Genomic DNA, 21,272 nt, shown 5'->3' with positions numbered 1-21,272 from the left:
TACAAGACATGCAGGTTACATACAAGACATGCAGGTTACATACAAGATGCAGGTTCAGTTCCTGGGTCAGGAAGATCCCCTGGAGGAGGGCACGGCAACTCACTCCAGTATTCTGGTCCAGAGAACCCCACAGACATGAACCATGGAGGGGAACCCCAGAGGAGCCTGGCGGGCTACAGTCCATGGGATTGCAAAGATTCAGACACGACTGAGCGTCTAAACAGCAACAGCAAATCACAAACATACATATAAATAACTGGTTAGAGACCTCATGGCTGCTGTACTATGCAAAAGTCCAAACGGGCTTTCTTTCGTCTACCAATGTAGTTACAGATTTAGGACTTGCTGGTATACCATTCAGATCATTGTTGGTATATCTGATATAGCCTTCTTTTCCCCTGGATTGCAAGTAGCTAAAGGACTATGTGTTAGTCATTGATACAACACCAAGACACAGAAAATGCTACCGTCTCTGCCCCTGAAGAAATACATGTTGAAACAAGCACGAAGTTGAGCACTTAACTTTTCTCTTTTGATCTAAAAATTTCACAGATGTGGACAACTATATGGTTACTGAAGGGGAGGAGAAGGAAGAGGGGTAAATTAGGAGTTTGTGATTAAAATGTATACACTCTTTTATATGAATAGATCACCAACAAGGACATACTGTGTAGTACAGGGTTAATATCTTGCAATAACCTATAATGGAAGATAATGGTAAAAAAGAATATATATTTTATATGTGTGCATGTATAAATGAATCACTTTATTGTACACCTGAAATGCACCATTGTAAATCAACTGTATTTCAGTTTCTAAAGGTTAAAAAAATTAAATCAACCTAATATCTCTTAAATGAACAACTTAATGTCTCTTAAAATACTTCTATAAATCTTATGCATTTTTGCTCATAGAAATGCTGGTTTGGCTTTTCCAGAGGGTCTTCCATGGTCTTCCAAGGTGAAATGTACAGAGTTCATTTGAATAGCATCAGGGCTTGTCTCCTCCAGACAGAATTCCTTGAGAGGATCTTCTGTCTCAGCAGTTCAGTGTTATAACAGAAAGAAGCTAGCCCACTGCTCTACTAAGAGGATGTGGGCAAGGCACTTCCTCCCTCATGAGCCTTGCAGAATGGTCCTGCCTCCTTGAGGTTCTCCTGAAATCCCCTAGACATGGTTAGTTGGAGTGTTCTCTCTAAGCTAGCTGTGCTTTGTAAACACTCATTATAACAGTCATCACCTTGTATTGTAGTGTGTTATCTTTGTCTCCTCTGTTAAACTGTGGATTGCCTCACGCCGCAAACAATCAGCATCTCCTAGTTATGTCATCACGAGGATGCCCTCCCTGAGTCCCATACGCTGAGCGTATCAAATCCAGAACATGCCAAAGACAGTACACAAGATCTCTTGCAGTCACTTATATCCAGCCCAGATGAGAAGGAACTGAACAGAATACTTTAAAATTATGACCTACAAAGCATTATTTGCAATGAACCAGCTCCTCTGTTAACATTCCCTGTTATTATTCTCAAGAGAAAGAAATATTTTTGCTCATCTCAGAATCAGTTGATTGGTATAGATGAGGTTGTAGAATTAGATGAGGTTGTGGAATATATCTACTTCTAAAAATATGTGTCCTTTACCATGATATATAAATAAATAAATTTTATGTGCATTTTAAATAATTTCTATGCCTAGCACAGAAATAGCGTACAGGGAACAAACATTCATTGTTTTGTTACTTTATTACTTTCAAAATGTTGACATAAGTTGCAATATTGCAATAAAAAGACTTTTTCCTGTGAGATATTTAGTACCATAGTTTAAAAAAAAAGTGCTGTGATCCTATAAATCTCAGGGTTCCTGAGGTGAACGGGGTTCCTGGAAAGAAAGCTGAGGTCGCAGCGGATTTGCTTGGTGTGCCAGATGGGTCCCCTTTGGGCACTGGGTTAGCTTCCGAGGGCGACTGTAACAGAATACCAAATCGGTGGCTTCACACAAAAGAAATTCACTCTCGGTTCTGGAAGCTAGAAGTCTGAAATTAAGGTATTGGGAGTTGGTTCCTTCTTGGCTTCTGGGGCTGACCAGAACTCCTTGGCCTTCCTGGGTGTGCAGGCACATCTGTCTCTCTGTCCCCAGCATTCTCCTTGTCTGTTTCTGCCGCTTCTTACAGTTTCTTTAGTCGTATTGGATTGGGGCTCACCCTAATGAGTTCATTTTAAACTGATTACATCTGCAAAAATCCTCTTTCCATATCTGGTCACATTCACAGGTAATAGGGGCTAGGGCTCCAACTTACCTATTCATATCAGATACATATGTGTTTATTATATCAAACACAACTGCTCATTCAAAAATATATGCTTACAATTCAGCATCTGACAAGCACAGTTGAGTCAGGGTTTGTAATTCCAGCACTAGAAAAACAAAGACAGATACCACTTGCAATTTGTAGCTTTACATATACTAACAAACACTATTGGATGTTTTGGGGTCTTATATCTGTGTGCACTAGTCTGCTGCTGCTGCTAAGTCACTTCAGTCATGTCTGACTCTGTGTGACCCCATAGACGGCAGCCCATCAGGCTCTCCCATCCCTGGGATTCTCCAGGCAAGAACACTGGAGTGGGTTGCCATTTCCTTCTCCAATTCGTGAAAGTGAAGTCTCTCAGTCATGTCTGACCCTTAGTGACCCCATGGACTGCAGCCCACCAGGCTCCTCCGTCCATGGGATTTCCCAGGCAAGAGCACTGGAGTGGGGTGCCACTGCCTTCTCTGTGCACTAGTCTATCAGTTCTATATTAGGGAAACAATTGGACACAGTATATATGATAGACACACAAAATAACTGTTTTAAATAAATTGGTAGGTTTGAATAGGACAATCGTTAAGCTTGTGATCTAGACACCTGATTAGGCAGTATAAGAGGTTATGACAGTATAAATATTAAAACCTAGGTTAGTCTCTTCACCTCTTTCTATGAATTCTAAAGTTTAATTTGTGAAAAAAAAATTGCAAGATGCTTATAATACATATTGATACACTGGTTTTTCTTAGGTAAAATTTTGAAATTGCCTAAAAACAAGAAAATCTCTATTTGAACCAAGGCCTCCACCAGATAAACCTATGGGATTTTTCTACATGACACTCATTCTAAACACCCAAGCAAAGAATGGTTTCTGCTCATTAGATTCAGGGATTTTTCCTTTTAATTCTTATTAAAGATCTTTCTCATAATCCCTTAGCTTCACAGCACACTCTTAAGACGGTGAAGACTGAAATTGAAGACATCTTCATGTGAACTTATCTGTTAGCATTTTCTGAATTCATATAGAAGAGTCAGACTTGCAGTATATAGTAAGAAGGGTGATTCATGCAATGGAAAATGTGGAAATGGGCAGATAGGTACCTGTGACACACAGCTAGAATACAAGCAAACAGCAAAAGATATGCCACTATAATTTATGGACCTTGAAAAACTATTAGTAAACTGATAGAATCTATCTTTTTGATAACAGCGTGTTAAGCTGTTTCACATATATGCAATCCATTGATATAAAAATTAATGGATTTTTAGTATATTCACAAGGTTGTATGATTACCAGAGTCAATTTTAGAACATTTCATCACCCAGAAAAAGAGACCTCATGCCCTTTAACACCACCCCTTCCACATCCTCCACCCGAGCCTGAGCCAATGACTAATCTACCTTCTGTCTTTATGTATCTGCCTATTCTGGACACTTCTTATAACTGACATCATACAGAACGGGGTCTTTGTGACTTGCTTCTTTCCTTTACCTAACATTTTCAAGATTCATTCTTGAAGTGCCATGTAGATATACCTCATTTTATGTATTCATTTGTCAGTGGATATAAATTTGGATTTTTATCCTCTTTGCATATTATGAATAATGTTGCTGTGAATATTTGTGTGCACAGTGGCTTTCTTTTTTCTTGGGTATACACTTAGGAGTGGAATCGCTGAGTCATATGGTAACTTTATGTTTAACCTTTGGAGGAACCGCAATACTGTTTTCCAAAGTGTTACCATTTTACATTCCCACCAGCATTGTAAGCTTTTGACTGTCCCTCTCCCAGGCCAATACTCTTCTCTGCCTGTGATTTTAGCCATCCTTGGGGATGTGAAGTGGAATCTCACTATTATTTTAATTTGAATTTTCCTCTTGGCTATCTAATGATGTTGAGCATCTTTTAATGCAATTAGTAGCTATTTGTATATCTTCTTTGGAGAAATATTTATTTTAACAAATATATGATTTATAAGAATTATCCCTTATTCTGCAGTTTTTTTGGTGTTTTATTTTTTTCACTTCCTAGGCTATCATTTTCAAACACAAAGTTTTGTTGTTGTTGTTTTTAATTTTGATGAAGTCTAATTTATGTATTTTTTCTTTGGTTTCTTGTGCTTAAAGTGTCATATCTAAATGATTAAGAAGATTTATATTAATCCAAAATAATGAAAATTTACATCTATGTTTTCTTCTAATAGTTTTATAATTTTAGCTCTTAACATTTATCTTTTGCTCCACTTGAGTTGATTTTTGTATATGGTTTGAAGTAGAGGTTCAAATTCTTCAAATTCTTTTTTTTTTTTTCTTCTGCTTCTGTAGTTCTTAGTTTCAGTTCAGTTCAGTTCAGTTGCTCAGTCGTGTCCAGCTCTTTGCAACCCCATGAATCGCAGCATGCCCAGCCTCCCTGTCCATCACCAACTCCCGGAGTTCACCCAAACCCATGTCTATTGAGTCAGTGATGCCATCCAGCCATCTCATCCTCTGTCGTCCCCTTCTCCTCCTGTCCCCAATCCCTCCCAACATCAGAGTCTTTTCCAATGAGTCAACTCTTCGCATGAGGTAGCCAAAGTATTGGAGTTTCAGCTTTAGCATCAGTCCTTCCAATGAACACCCAGGACTGATCTCCTTTAGAATGGACTGGTTGGATCTCTTGGCAGTCCAAGGGACTCTCAAGAGTCTTCTCCAACACCGCAGTTCAAAAGCATCAATTCTTTGGCGCTCAGCCTTCTTCACAGTCCAACTCTCACATCCATACATGACCACTGGAAAAACCATAGCCCTGACTAGACGAACCTTTGTTGGCAAAGTAATGTCTCTGCTTTTGAATATACTATCTAGGTTGGTCATAACTTTCCTTCCAAGGAGCAAGTGTCTTTCATTGCTGCAATCACCATCTGCAGTGATTTTGAAGCCCCCCCAAAATAAAGTCTGACACTGTTTCCACTGTTTCCCCATCTATTTGCCATGAAGTGATGGGACCGGATGCCATGATCTTCATTTTCTGAATGTTGAGCTTTAAGCCAACTTTTTCACTTTCCTCTTTCACTTTCATCAAGAGGCTTTTTAGTTCCTCTTCAATTGCTGCCATAAGGGTGGTGTCATCTGCATATCTGAGGTTATTGATATTTCTCCTGGCATTCTTGATTCCAGCTTGTGCTTCTTCGAGCCCAGCGTTTCTCATGATGTACTCTGCATAGAAGTTAAATAAGCAGGGTGACAATATACAGCCCTGACGTACTCCTTTACCTATTTGGAACCAGTCTGTTGTTCCATGTCCAGTTCTAACTGTTGCTTCCTGACCTGCATATAGGATTCTCAGGAAGCAGGTCAAGTGGTCTGGTATTCCCATCTCTTTCAGAATTTTCCACAGTTTATTGTGATCCACACAGTCAAAGGCTTTGGCATAGTCAATAAAGCAGAAATAGATGTTTTTCTGGAATTCTCTTGCTTTTTTGATGATCCAGTGGATGTTGGCAATTTGATCTCTGGTTCCTCTGCCTTTTCTAAAACCAGCTTGAAAATCTTACCTACAACCCGATTTAAACTCTCTCCCGTATATCTGATCTTTTCTACCTCTTGATTGTGCAACTCATAACTTCTAATTACTCATAGTTTCTGCAACTCAAGCTTTCAGATATTTCATATTATTTACTCTTTCTTAAAGACTCTTGACTTCCAATCTATCAACTGATAAACTTTCTACATGTATCTCTAATCTCTAGTTGAGAATCTTGAAAAAGAAAATCTAGCTAATACTAAACACCAAGATCTCAATTAGGGCAGAACTTTTGAAAAATCTCCCTAGCAGCTTATCAGCTGATTTTTAATCTAGTAATGCACATATTTTTTTTTGCATCTGCCCTCGTATATGCAATCATATGAAACAGCATGTGGACACAGTATATTAAATAATATGTAGCTATGTGCTTTTCAACTTAGCCATGAAATTAAAGGACTCTTGCTCCTTGAAAGAAAATCTATGAACCTAGATAGCATATTGAAAAACAGAAGCAGAGACATTACTTTGGCAAAAAAGCTTTGACTTTACAGATAAGCTTTGACTATACAGATCATCAAAGTTATAGTTTTCCCAGTAGTCACGTATGGATGTGAGAGTTGGACCATAAAGAAGGCTGGGCACTGAAGAATTGATGCTTTTGAACTGTGGTGTTAGAGAAGACTCTTGAGAGTCCCTTGGACTGCAAGGAAATCCAACCAGTCCATCCTAAAGGAAATCAGTCCTGGATGTTCATTGGAAGAACTAATGCTGAAGCTGAAACCCAAATACTTTGGCCACCTGATTCAAAGAGCTGATTCATTTGAAAAGACCCTGATGCTGGGATAGATTGAAGGCGAGAGGAGAAGGGGACGACAGAGGATGAGATGGTTGGATGGCATCCCCGACTCAATGGACATGAGTTTGAGAAAACTCTGGGAAATGGTAATGGACAGGGAGGCCTGGCGTGCTGCAGTCCATGAGGTCGCACAGAGTTGGACACGACTGAGAGACTGAACAACAACAATGTGCCTTTTAAGAGAGCATAAGTGATAGAAATGTTAGAAGGAAAGCTTTAGTAGGTACATAAGTGCTTTTGGATTTATGTACCCAGTATAAATCTCTGTACATACAGACCATTTGTAATTTCATAGATTGGTTTTTCTTTTCTTTTTTTTTTTTTGTCTTCAAGCTGATTCACTTAAATCAGAGGTGAGTATAGCTTAGGGATTATTTGCCTTAGGCCTAGGGGAATACTGCATATATTTCTTTTGTTTGAGGTATAACTTTGCCTTTGCAAGGTGAACATCCACCTTCATAGCTGCCTCGGTTTAGCTCTAGTCTTTCTTCTTTTTCCTAGATAGCCATGAATACACCAGTCTTTCTTAGGTCCTTCCCAGCTGCTTGCTTAAATTTACCTCCCACGTGACTATACCTCATGACTCACTATTCTGTCTCATCATGGTAGCATTTGTGCCCATTTTAATGCCTCTTGTAGCTCTTTCTACATCAATTCCCACCACATTTTCTTACAGATCTCAACATTTTCCACTTAGATTCCTTTGCATCCATATCTCTGCTGCAATCCTCATCCAGTTTATGTATGTGACTTCTAATTTTCCAGCCCACTTTCACTATAACCTATCATTCAACCCCAATACCTAAACACCATTAATATCTCTGAACTATTTATTCTTATTTAATAATTTAACTTTTGTCAGAAATGAAAAGCATCATGGTACAGTCTGCAAAAATTAGACAAAATAGGATATCTTAGGCAATATAGCCATGTTGTGGTTCATTTGTTAGTCGCTCAGTCGTATCCTACCTACTCTTTGTGACCTCACTGACTGTAGCCCACCAGGCTCCTTTGTCCATGTAATTCTCCAGGCAAGAATACTGGAGTGGGTAGCCATTCCCTTCTCAAGGGGAACTTCCCAAGCCAGGAATTGAATCCAGGTCTCCTGCATTACAGGCAAATTCTTTACTGTGAGCCTCCAGGGAAGCCCTAAAGAGAGAAGCGTCCATGGGTGGGCATTTAATGGTATACTAAAAAATCTTCTAAATGATTAAATTACTCATCATAAGACAAAAAATTCTTCCTTTTTTGGTCCACAGTGAAAACTTTTAAAAGATTTAGTTTATTATCAATACTATATTATTTATCTATATGTAATAATGAATATAATTAGTTATAAATAATTTCAATTTTCAGAATACATTGTTATAAATAGCACTGGGGAGAAAATAATTGATGCATTATACTTTTAAAACAGGGGCAAACCACAATCAGCCTATCTTTTTAAATAGAGAATATGTTTTATTATCATAGTACAAATCATTTTTCCTCTTGTCTCCACAATCTTTACTTCAGTTAAAACCAAATGTGCTTTTGGCTACCAGAGGAGAAAAGACATTTTCAGGTTGACAGTCCTGAGGTTCTTTTAACTTAAATGATTCCAACCTATTGATCCTGCATCCACATCTTCAAATAAAACTGATTCATTTCATTAAATGGAATATTTAAACCAGAGAAGTCTATCAAGTTGGGGTTTCAGCTTGAATGAACCACCTCCATTTAGAAAATTGATCGTCCAGTCACACTTTTATTAACCTTGAATTTTTAGAGCATGGTTGCTTTTAAAGAGAGAGAATGGGCAAGCAAGAAATCTTCTCCAGTAATATTTTACATCATTGACAAGTCTGAGTCAGTGCTATAAGAGGGACATTAGGGCTAACTAACTTTGTTTATAATAACCTCCCCACATGCAAGCTACGTGAGTAGTGCACATGTTTAAATATGCAAGCTAGATGACCTGTGGAGCAGTGGAAGGAAGTATCACGACAGAGCTGCTCGGACACGGTGCACACTGGTAATTCTAAAAAAAGAAAAAAAAAAACTCCAGTAAAAATAATAATTCCTCAGTGATAACTTCCATGCATCAAATTATGATAATAAGCTAGTAAATTACTGAGCCATATTTATGAACAGTTGAAAATGTCCTTGAACAAGCTATACAACGTGCTTCTTGACTCATTAGGAGGAATTGTTGGGATGCGACATGCCTGGGTCTACAGAGTTTGGTGCCCAGAATGAAATGGACACAAGGTGACTATCTCAATCTAAGCAGCTCACAGAGCACTCAAATACTTCCTGGAAAACTGATTTATAAGGAGACCGTTTGGTGGAGTATCGAGCACGCAGGTTTGGAGTCCAGCAGAACTAGGTTTGACCCTGGCAGCTGTGCTTGAAGTTACGCGTCTCTGGGTAAGCTTCGTAATTTCCAATAGTCCTTTTAGTTTGGGTAACATGTGCTTCCATAAATTTGCATGTTAGACAAAGTATCTGTAGTTGTGACTTCTAAAATGCAGGCACTCTACAGATAGTGGCAATAAAATATGAAACATAACCACCAAGGGCCATAGCAAAATCCCATCTTCTGACAAAAGCATTTTTCCCTCTGTAGAAAATCACAGGGAGTGAAATTGAAGTCAGAAAAATTTTTTCTTTTTTTAGAGTGCAAGAAATCAGAACAAGAAGGGTGAAGGGTTTGTGCCATGAGCCTGATGTTTAAGACGTGCAGGTCCAAAAAAAAAAAAAACCACTTCATGAAAACTGATCAGGCATGAACTTCAGTGAGGTTAATCTTTCCAGGGAACAGAGTTCAGTTCAGTTCAGTTCAGTCGCTCAGTCATGTCCGACTCTTCGCGACGCCATGGACTGCAGCATGCCACGCCTCCCTGTCCATCACCAACTCCCGCAGTTTACCCAAACTCATGTCCATTGAGTCGGTGATGCCATCCAACCATCTCATCCTTTGTTGTCCCCTTCTCCTTCTGCCCCCAATCCCTCCCAGCATCAGAGTCTTTTCCATTGAGTCAACTCTTCCCATTAAGTGGCCAAAGTATTGGTGTTTCAGCTTCAGCATCAGTCCTTCCAATGAACACCCAGGACTGATCTCCTTTAGAATGGACTGGTTGGATCTCCTTGCAGTCCAAGGGCCTCTCAAGAGTCTTCTCCAACACCCACTCCAAAAGCATCAATTCTTCGGCAATCAGCTTTCTTCACAGTCCAATTCTCACATGCGTACATGACCACTGGAAAAACCATAGCTTTGACTAGATGGATATTTGTTGGCAAAGTAATGTCTCTGCTTTTGTATATACTATCTAGGTTGGTCATAACTTTTCTTCCAAGGAGTAAGGTCTTTTAATTTCATGGCTGCAGTCACCATCTGCAGTGATTTTGAAGCCCCCAAAATAAAATCAGCCACTGTTTCCACTGTTTCCACACCTATTTCCCATGAAGTGGAGGGACCGGATGCCATGATCTTAGTTTTCTGAATGTTGAGCTTTAAGCCAACTTTTTCGCTTTCCTCTTTCACTTCCATCAAGAGGCTCTTTAGTTCCTCTTTGCTTTCTTCCATAAGGATGGTGTCATCTGCATATCTGAGTTTATCGATATTTCTCCCGGCAATCTTGATTCCAGCTTGTGCTTCATTCAGCCCAGTGTTTCTCATGATGTACTCTGCATATAAATTAAATAATCAGGGTGACCATATACAGCCTTGACGTACTCCTATCCCTATTTGGAACCAGTCTGTTGTTCCATGTCCAGTTCTAACTGCTGATTCTTGACCTGCATACAGGTTTCTCAGGAGACAGGTAAGGTGGTCTGGTATTTCTGCCTCTTTAAGAATGTTCCACAGTTTTACAGAGTTTTACAGAAACTCAAACACCTGCTTCACAAACCTCTCCCTCTCTCCATCCAGTTACCACACTTCAATTGACATACATGTTCCTTAGATGGGACAAGAGAATTTGCTCAGCTAAGCATTTCTTAGACATCTTATTAGTTTACTATCAAATGGACCAAAAGATAAAACAGCTCTAAAATTGTGCCATCTAAGTCACCATCTTGTTTACTTGGCCCCTGTGTAAAGACAAGAAAACTCAGGGTATTGTGGTTCATCAAAACACTGACTCTTTCAAACAGGTCTAGAAAACCTTTCCCTTTTCCAGGGGATCTTCCCAACCTGGGGAATCAAACCCAGGTCTCCCACATTGCAGGCAGATTCTTTACCAGCTGAGCCACAAGGGAAGCCCACTGTTTTGCTACATTGTCCATTTGTTGTCATTATTGCTGTTGGCAGTCTTGAGTTGCTTTGTATTCATATAACTTACTGTATTTTATTTGCTCCACATTTTAGCTCTTTCAATAGGTTTTTTTTTCCCCCACTCAGTGACTACAATGATTCTGAAGCCATCTGTCTCTCCTTTCTGGCAAAGTCCCATTTTGAATGCTCCTTTGACACTTGGTTTTAAATTCCCAAGAGGGTTTGGGAAGGTGGCATTAGTTTTCCAGGGTTAGAAAAAACAGCCTTACTCAGCAGAGAACACCTATTTCCTCATCCGTTTTTGTTAAGCTATGCCTGTTGGCAATTTATCTACTGTCACGCCTACATTCCCGCAGGAGATTGGATCCAGGACCCCCAGGGATTCCAGAAGCCATGGATGCTCAAGTCTGCCATGCAGAACGGTGCAGTATTTGCATACAACCTATGCACACACTGCAGTGCGCTTTGCATCATGTCCAGATCACTTATGTGTGTGCCAAGTCGCTTCATTCGTGTCTGACTCTTTGCGTCCCCGTGGACGGTAGCCCACCAGGCTCCTCTGTCCATGGGATTCTCCAGGCAAGAATACTGAAGTGGGTTGCTGTGCCCTCCTCCAAGGGATCTTCCCGACCCAGGGATCGAATCTATGTCTCCTGAGACTCCTGCATTCCAGGCGGATTCTTCACCCCTGAGCCACCAAGGAAGCTCTTCCTATAATACCCAATGCGATCAATGCTATGAAATAGTTGCCAGGGTACAGCAAATTCAAGTTTTGCTTTGGGGAACTTTCTTGCATTCTTTTTCTCAAATATTTTCCATCCAGGTTAGTAATCTGAAGATGCACACCCCACAGATCCCGAGGGCTGACTCTAACCTAAACATCCATGGCCTTAACTGCTTTCTTGTTATTTTTCCTGCTGCGAACAGTCTGGTGGGAGCAAGGGTTACAATGATGGCAACCCAGTTACAGAAACAAAAGTGGGTTTACTTCTCCTGTCTCTAGCTTTCTTTCCAGCCTGCTTTCTGATTCCTAGGGACAAATTTTTCCTGGTGCCAACTCCCTTGAAAAATTCTTAATTACCCAGGTGAGGGTATACAGAAGAAAGGACTCCCTGGGTTTACAAGCCTTTTATTTTTTTCTTTCATTGATTTTCCTTGATATCCTCTTGCCCTAGCTTCCCTCTTCCAGCTCTTCAGCAATGACCAGTGTGCTCAGCTGGGCTCTCGGGGGGAGTTAGGAAGATCCGGCAGCTAATCCAGTGTAGACACACATCAATGAGCTTGGCACTTCCAAGGCCTCTTGCAATGTTCAAAGTTACCTTTGTTGTCCAGCAACAGAAATCCCAACTGGGAGTTTAAAAAAATAGATGATAACCATTCATGTATTTTTGTTTATTTCCAACTAATACACTGTGTTCAGATAAGAACATTTTGTAAGATTTTTAGTTTTTGATGTTCAGATGATAGTGACACTTATAGTTATTTTTTTTTTATAAATTTGTTTTCCAGTTACCAAACTATTTCTTCACAGGTTTCATTTTGTTTCATAAGACACATATCTTGTCTATCACTGACCTTCTGTATGGGTCAAGGACTTTCTTAAAGTTTCTACTAAGGCAGACTCACAGATTCTACTAAAAATCCAGTGACTTGTATCTAGCAACTAGAGGAATTTGTATTGATCAATGGAGCAGAAAGGAAGAAATTGGCAGATTCTCCCTGTTCCTTAAAGAAGTGGCATGCAAGCTTAAGGTAATATAAAGTAAATAACAGAAAACAAATTAACAAACAAACAAAAATCCAAGAGGCGACAGATTCGATAAAGTATACATAAGCTTCAATAGGAAAATGAACCATTTTAAAAGCTGCTGCTGCTGCTGCTGCTGCTGCTTCTGCTAAATTGCTTCAGTCGTGTCCAACTCTGTGCGACCCCATAGACAGAAGCCCACCAGGCTCCCCTGTCCCCGGGATTCTCCAGGCAAGAACACTGGAGTGGGTTGTCATTTCCTTCTCCAATGCATGAAAGTGAAAAGTGAAAGTGAAGTCGCTCAGTCGTGTCCAACTCTTAGTGACCTCATGGACTGCAGCCTACCAGGCTCCTCTGTCCATGGGATTTTCCAGGCAAGAGTACTGGAGTGGAGTGCCAACGCCTTCTCCGATTTTAAAAGCTAGCTTCTCTGAAATAAGAAAATTTGAAATAATGCAAGGTGTTAAGAGCAGTGAAGTGTGTTCATAAATATAAAAGCAGAGAGGACAGGCAAGTGTTTCTAAAGTAATGAAATATGGCTTAGTTAGTCCATCCAGTGAGCTTGATCACTGTGGCTTTTAAGTTTCTCAGAACTCTCTAAGTCTATCACTGTTTGCCCTGACCCAGACCCGCCCTCCCTGACTCCTCAGAACTCTCTGTCCCTGTTTGCCCTGACCCAGACCCACCCTCCCTGACTCCTCTATCATATCTGATGCTACCACCTGCTCCTTTACTCCAGAAACCTATTTGCATTTTATGATTCCTTCCTTTAGGTTAATTTCTTAATTGCCCCATTCTGCTGATTTATTGCCCCCATATTCCAGATTTTTCCCCTTCCTTTCAATTTCTGTGATCAATATCCTTGTTCAGTCTCACATAATTATTGTACTGACTGCCTGAAACAGTCTCTCTTTTTTTTTTTTTTTTTTTACTTTATTTTACTTTACAATACCGTGTTGGTTTTGCCATACATCAACATGAATCCGCCACAGGTATACACGTGTTCCCAATCCTGAACCGCCCTCCCACCTCCCTCCCCATACCATCTCTCTGGGTCATCCCAGTGCACCAGCCAGGACATGGAAGCAACCTAGATGGCCATCAGCAGATGAATGGATAAGAAAGCTGTGGTACATATACACAATGGAGTATTACTCAGCCATTAAAAAGAATACATGTGAATCCGTTCTAATGAGGTGGATGAAACTGGAGCCAATTATACAGAGTGAAATAAGCCAGAAAGAAAAACATCAATGCAATATACTAACGCATATACATGGAATTTAGAAAGATGGTAACGATAACCCTGTATGCGAGACAGCAAAAGAGACACAGATGTTTAGAACAGTCTCTTAATAACACATCTCTGGGGCTTCCACCGTGGCTCAGACGGTAGAGAATCCGCCTGCAATGTAGGAGACTCAGGTTTGATCCCCGGGCAGGGAAGATCCCCTGGAGAAGGAAACGGTAACCCCCTCCAGTATTCTGGCCTGGAGAATTTCAAGAACAAAGGGGTCTGGCGGGCTACAGTCCATGGTTTCGCAGCGCGTCTCACGCAGCTGAGCAACTTGCACTCATTCACGTCACACACTGAGGTCTCTGGGACTCCAGCTGTGTCTTTTTCAAGCCCCAGGCTCTGCAGATTTGGCCATGGTGATCACAGTGGTACATCTAAACGAGGATGAGCAAACTACAGCTTGTACGTCAAATCTGACCTGCTGTCTACTTTTGTACAACCCGCAAACAAAAAAATGATGTTCACATGTTTAAATGGCTTTGAAAAAATCAAACAGTAATATTCTGAGACACATGAAAATCATATCAAGTTCAGATCTCAGGATCCATAACAAAAGCGTGATTGGAACAGGGCCACACAACTTTGTTTTAGTTATTGCCTGTGGGTGTTCTTGCACTTTTAACAGTAGATGTGAGTAGTTGCAATAGGGACCACAGGATCCATGAAATCTGAAATACTTACTGGCCCTTCACAGCAAGAGTCTGCCCAGCCCTGCTCTGAAGCACAGAGATGACCCCGTGACTCCTCTGCTCAAAGTCTTTTTCTGATACCTCGTCACCTACAGGACAAACCAAACTCCCGAGCGTGATACTCAGCAGGGCTCTGCGTGGTTGAGCCCACCTCTGCCTGGGGCCCTGCGCTTTTCTTCCTGGGATGCCCCATGCCTCCCTTTGGAAGCTTCCTATTTCTCCTTCCTCTAGGAGTACTGAGGCCATCTCCTCCAGGGGGCTACCGAGACTTCCCTCCAGAGCAGTGTGTCCTCCCTAACATCTCACGGGCCACATGTTACATTATTTTATGGGCACTGACTTATGCTGTCCAAAGAGCAAGTTCTGGATGTTAGTTCACTAGCTGAAAAAGAGTATTGTTTATTTTTCTATCTCCAGTGAATATCATAATGTCTTTCACTTAATATTAGCTCAAGTAGTGTTTGTTGAATAATTTAAAATATCTGATACATGAGCTAATTAGCAATAACTTAAGTTTGAAAGAGAACTTTTTGCATAATTATAAAAAATCATTCTGTCACACAAATGCATTAATAACATAAAATTATTTCCAAACATTCAATTTTTAGATATCATTACAAAAAAATATGATTTTCAGTTTGGGAATATTGCAGCAAAAATATATACACTTAAGCTACTTTTTTACATGCAAAAATAAATTTCTATCATAGGGCTGGATAACACATTTAATAAATATTTAAACAACTAAGCTTGCCATTATCCCTTATTAACATGTATCATTGACCATTAAAAATGTCATAAATGTACTGGTTATAAATAGAGAAAATTAAAACCTCATGTAGCTGAAATATTTTATGTACGCAGTCATGGCTAGGAGAAAAGATTTAGTATGGTGGCATTAAATTTCTAGATGATATTTTGTTTATATTTTGTGCATCAACAAACTGTATAGCAAAATAAGCTGCTTCCTCCTACAGGAGTTAATGAAATAACCACACTAAATATATTTAGTGTGGTTTAAATAGTAGTGAAATGTTATTTTAAAAATTTAAGACAGTATTTATCTAGTGAACTTACTATGGCTAAAATTTACTTGAAATTATTGACATAAGAAAAGGAATTACTTTCTTTGACATTTCTAGGGGGAAAAAGATCTAGTGTTTTAAGTAGTTTATCATTCATTCCTTTTATCCCCTCCCTTTAAAAGAGCATTTTGATTTATTCAATTATATGGAGAGGGATGTATGTATTTCAAACAAGGGACGCTTTGCTTCTGATATTAAAAAAAGTTATTTTCCTTCAAGCTAATTTTTCCAAAAAAGGACACTCTACTTTTATAATTGCAGAATAATATGAGAAGTTTGTTCAGGGTTTCAGTACTTGCTAAATCGCTTCAGTGGTGGCTGACTCTGTGGGACCCCATGGACTGTAGCCCGCCAGGCTCTTCTGTCCATGGAATTCTCCAGGCAAGAGTACTGGAGTGGGTTGCCATATCCTTCTCCAGGGGATCTTCCCAACCCAGGGATTGAACTCACATCTTTTAGGTCCCTTGCACTGGCAGGCAGTTCTTTACTGAGGTTTAAGAGGATCAAAATATTCATTCTCTTCCCCTGATCTAATCTGAGGATAGGATGATGTTCGGTTTTGAATGTAATTTTTACACTGCTGCTGTTTGCCAAATTGATGGGTAATAGCCTAAGCACAGACACTGGTGGGTTTTCAGTCATTGTTTGACTTATTTAATCCTGAACTTTCTATTTGAAAACTTGTTGTTATTTTTTGCCTTTATATTGGTTTTATTATTTTGTTTTGTTTTTTCACAAAAGCAAAATAGCTGATGTAATCTTATATTGGGATTCCCTGGTGGCTCAGACAGTAAAACATCTGCCTGCAATGCCAGAGCCCCAGATTCTATCCCTGGGTCGGGAAAATCCCCTGGAGAAGGAAATGGCAACCCACTCTAGTATTCTTGCCTGGGAAATCTCATGGATGGAGGAACCTGGTGGGCTACAGTCCGTGGGGTCCCAAAGAATCAGACACAACTGAGCGACTTCACTTCCACTTTCACTTTCAATCTTATACTCTGACCCTTAAGTGGGGCTCATCCTCAGTTCACCACGTATAATCTTTTCTTTAACTTTTGTTATTTTATATTGGAGTATAGTTGATTAATGTTGTGTTGGTTTCAGGTGTACAGCAAAATTCAGCTATGCATAGACATGTATCTATTCTTTTTCAAATTCTTTTCCCTTTTAGGTCATTTATAAACATTCCCTGAACTATACAGAAGGTCCTTATTGGTTATCCGTTTTAGATATTGCAGTGTGTCCTTGGCAGTCCCAAACTCCCTACCTAACTGCTTTCTTAAAGCATGTAAAATAATAACACCTCTCCCGGGGATGAGCTGAAGTGTTCGTTCTTTTCTGTACAGACAAGTCACAGGCTGATCGTGAGCTGTTTTCCTGCATTTTTGGTTTATGTTAGAGCTTTCTCCCAGCTTGACTTCTTCAGCTTGTCTTGTGGCCATCCACTCTGTGTTGTTTGCCTGCTGAGCGCACACTCTTTCTTTCACACACTGGGTAGAAAGGTCTTCTCTTTAAGACGTTAATAGGTAAAGAGAGGTTGGTATTTGAGTCAAAATGTGTTTCCAGGAGGCTGCTCATCACTGACCTTTGCTTTCCTTGCAGATCAGCCAGTCTGAATTTGCAGGCCCTGGGGCTGCATGCACAGCACAGCTGGTGAGGCAACCCTAAGCCAAGATGATTTGGATATGACTGAGGAGAAGGAAGAGGGAGCTGGAAAAAGTTGTTGTTGTAGTGATTTGTTTTCCTTTTAATGCAAAGCCCCATTGTTAGAAGAAACATGATTCCACCATCCTGAAAAAACTGGCACCATCATTAGAAATAAACTCAATGAGAGCCTGTCAAAATGTCTGTGTATATTGGGAAAGGCATTAGATTTAAGATTTTGTGTATTTCTGCTTAACAGTTTGTATTATTGTGCTGTTAGTTACCATCAGGAATTAATTAAACTCAGCAAGAGGTTCAGGAAACAGTGAATTCCTATAAAGCATAAAGCAAGGTTAGAGAAATCTTAGATGTGCAAAGATACATAAGATATGGTTCCTTCTCTCAAGAAGGTCCCCAAATGCCAGAGCTAAGATGCACATAGAGAGAAATATAGATAGAGTTTATATATACAGATAGGATAGTATTAATGTTGATAACACGTATCACTATTATATATTTTTACTCCACTAAAGTATGATATATATTATTGCATTTAATAATTTAATGACAAGTGATCTTCCGTTTACAAGGGTGAAAACTGAAGACACGGGGCTGTGGCCTCATGTCCCGCAGGTCATCAGGAGTGGAGCCTGTCTTAGCCTAAGATATTTAGCAATAAGCAAAAATGCCTAGAGAAAGAGATGACAGAGAAGAGGAAGTCAGCTATGTGCTCAGTGCCCTGGCAGACCTCCGTTAGAAATGGTATAAAAAGGAAAGACCCATTTTTACCAGCCTTCCTGAAATAATGACCTTGGAACAGAACCTGCCCGAAGTCTACTGATGAGTTCTTAAGTACATCAGATGAGGTTGATATCGCTTCTCTTCGCCCTACCCTGTCTTCCTGCCTTAAATGTAGGTTCAATGGCCAGCGTTGCTGCCAATATCTTGCAATGTGGGGAAAAAATGCAAGAGATTCTACAGACCTTGGCTCTGCGGAGTGGAATAGCATTTCTAGTAGCTGCTCTCCTCCACATTGTTGTTTCGTGAGAAAAAGAATGCCCTGCTGCCTGAAGCCACTGTAAAGCAGGTTTCCTGATATTTGCAGCCAAGCAAATTTAAGCAACAAAATCCACCTTTAGCCTAAGGTGGTTCACTGAGTAAAGATTCCACCTGCAATGCAAAAGGCACAGAGACAGGGGTTCCATCCCTGGGTCGGGAAGATCCCCTGGAGGAGGGCTTGGCAACCCACTCCAGTGTTCTTGCCTGAGAAGCCCATGGACAGAGGAGCCTGGCAGCCTATACAGTCCAAGGGGTCACAAAGAGTCAGAGACGACTGAAGTGACTGAGATGCAAGCACATTGACGCTATAATGCTATTATCTTCTTCCTTTCGGACATTTTTGCTTTCATTGATTTCCATGGCTTTACTTATTCTTGGTGCCAGGATAACTGTCTGGTGAGCCGTAATACGTTTCTTCTGTAGATACTCTCACTTCCTGTCTCTGTCCTATTCCCACTATTCCTCAAGGTTCCATTCTTTTCTTTTTCCCCAGGTTTATTGAGATATAAATGATACGTAACCTTAAGTTTAAAATGTATGATTTTATACATTTATGTATTGCAAAATGATTATATGACCTCACATAATTACCATTTCTTCTTTGTGATGAAAATATTTATGGTTGACTCTCTTACCAACTTGTAAGTATAAAATAGAGCATTATTATTATATTCTTCACACTATCCTGGATCTCAAGAATTTATCTTGTAACTGAAAGTTTGTACCCTTTGACCAGCAAGGCCCCATTTCCCCCAGCTCATGGCAACCACAACCACTCCACTCTGTTACCATGAGATTTGCTTTCTAAGATTCCACATACATGTGACATCATACAGCATTTATCTTTCTCTGTCTGACCTATTTCATGTAGCATAATGTTCTTGAGATCCATCAATGCTGTTTCAAATTGAGGAGTCCCTCATTTTTCATTTCATATATATGTGCCATATTTTCATATGCCAATTTCATATGTTTGTATATGCCAGTAAGGCATATATATAGGCCATATTTTCTTTGTCCACGTATCCATTGGTGGGCACGAGGTTATTTTCCATATCTTGACTATTGTGTCTGATGTTGCAAGAAACATGGAATAACGACTATCTCTTCAATGCAGTGATTTCATTTCTTCTGGATATATAACTGGAAATGAGATTGCTGGATCATAAGTTACTTCCATTTCTTAATATCCTAGAGAACGCCTTACTTTTTCCATAATGGCTGTGCCACTTACATTCTCACCAACAGTTCACAGAGGTTCTCTTTCACCGCATTCTCACCAGCACTCACTGTCTCTCGTCTTTTGGACTACAGCTGTTCTGACAGGTGTGAGGTGATGTCTCACTATGGTTTTCATTTGCATTTCTCTGATGATTAAAGATGAGCATTTTTTCATATACTTGTTGGCCTTTTCTGTGTCTTCTTTGGAGAAACAAAAGTCTAGCTCCTCTAATATTGATTGGGTTGGTTCTGTTTTTGCTATTGAGTTCTAGTGTTCCTTATATATTTTGCATATTAACCCTTTATGAAATACATGATTTTCACATATAGTCTCCCATTCTGCTGGTTGCTTTTTCATTTTGTTGATTTTTTTATTGTGCAAAAGCGTTTTAGTGTGACATGGTTCCACTTAAGAACTTTTGCTTTTGTTCTTGTGTTTTTGGTGTCATACCCAAAAAATTGTTCCTAAGACTATTGTTAAGGAGCTTTCTCCCTATATCTTCTTCAAAGGGTTTTATGGTTTCAAGTCTAATGTTTAAGACTTTAATACATTTTGAGTTACTTTCGTGAGTAGTGTAAAAAAGGGGCCCAATTTCATTCTTCTATATTATGTGATTATCCAATGTTCTGAACACCATATGCTATAGGGATTTCCAAATTTTCCCATGTTTGGGAAGTATTAAGCCATTATTTCTTTAAATAAGCTTTCTGCCTCCTTCCTCCACTCTTCTACTTCTGAGAGCTCCAATAATTTGCAAATTGGTTCTTTTGAAGGTATCCCCTAGATCGAATAGACTTCCTTCACTCTTTTTAATTCTTTTCTTTTTTCTCCTCTGTGTAATTTAGAAGGGCCATGTCTTCTAATCCACAAGTCTTGTTCTTCTGTTCTTTTCATATGCTGATGCTCTCTCTTTTATTTTATTTGTTTTCTTCATTCATTGTATTCTTCTGCTCCAGAGTGTCTCTATAATTTTCTTATAATTTCGATCTCTGCTAGCATTCTCGTTTTGTTCAGGTATCACTTTTCTAATCTCATTAAATTGCTTTTCAGTGTTGTCTTGTTGCTCAATGGGTTTCCTTATAAAACGATTATCTTGAATTCTTTGTCAGGGGGATCATAAGTCTCCGTGTGTTTGGGATAGGTTACCAAAAAATTGCTGTGACTTTTTTTTTTTTTGGTGATGTCATAGTTTCTTGATTTTGTTATGGTCTTTGAAGTTGTGCACTGCCGTCTTTCTTACGAGGTCCTTCCTGCCCGTGGAGAGGCATGCCTTCTCACAGCTGACGTGCCTGCGGCTTTCCCTGACCTCCTGCGGCGCTCCCTCGGTGGTCTTGCTCCTTCTTGCGGCGCAGTTCTTAAGCTGCTGTGTCTTTTCTTCATCCTGACGTGTTCCGGGCTGGGGGAGAGCAGCCATCCTTTGGTTTCTCTGAAAGGTGGCACTCAGGCGCCAGTGTGTGCTCACCCATGTGCCAAGGCTCCCTCCTGTCCCCACTGGGGGGCGTGTCCGGGGAGCTCGCCCCGGTTGGGGGTGGGCACCAGTGAGACGTGCCCGGGGCGCCCCGGCCGGCTGTGGGGCTCTGCAGCCCCGGTGCCCCCAGGGGCG

The 21,272-nt window shown here is 40.1% G+C and overlaps 1 protein-coding gene across 1 annotated transcript in view; it reads left to right on the top strand.

The window, feature by feature from the left end:
* Positions 1 to 21,272, top strand: part of RALYL (RALY RNA binding protein like) — an 820,318-nt gene that overhangs the window by 443,131 nt on the left and 355,915 nt on the right. The window lies entirely within an intron of this gene.

The sequence above is a fragment of the Oryx dammah genome, unplaced genomic scaffold, assembly GCF_014754425.2.
Source record: "Oryx dammah isolate SB20612 unplaced genomic scaffold, SCBI_Odam_1.1 HiC_scaffold_19, whole genome shotgun sequence".
NCBI lineage: Eukaryota > Metazoa > Chordata > Mammalia > Artiodactyla > Bovidae > Oryx > Oryx dammah.
Note: the sequence above shows the minus strand (reverse complement) of the source record. Positions and strands in the feature narration are given on the sequence as shown.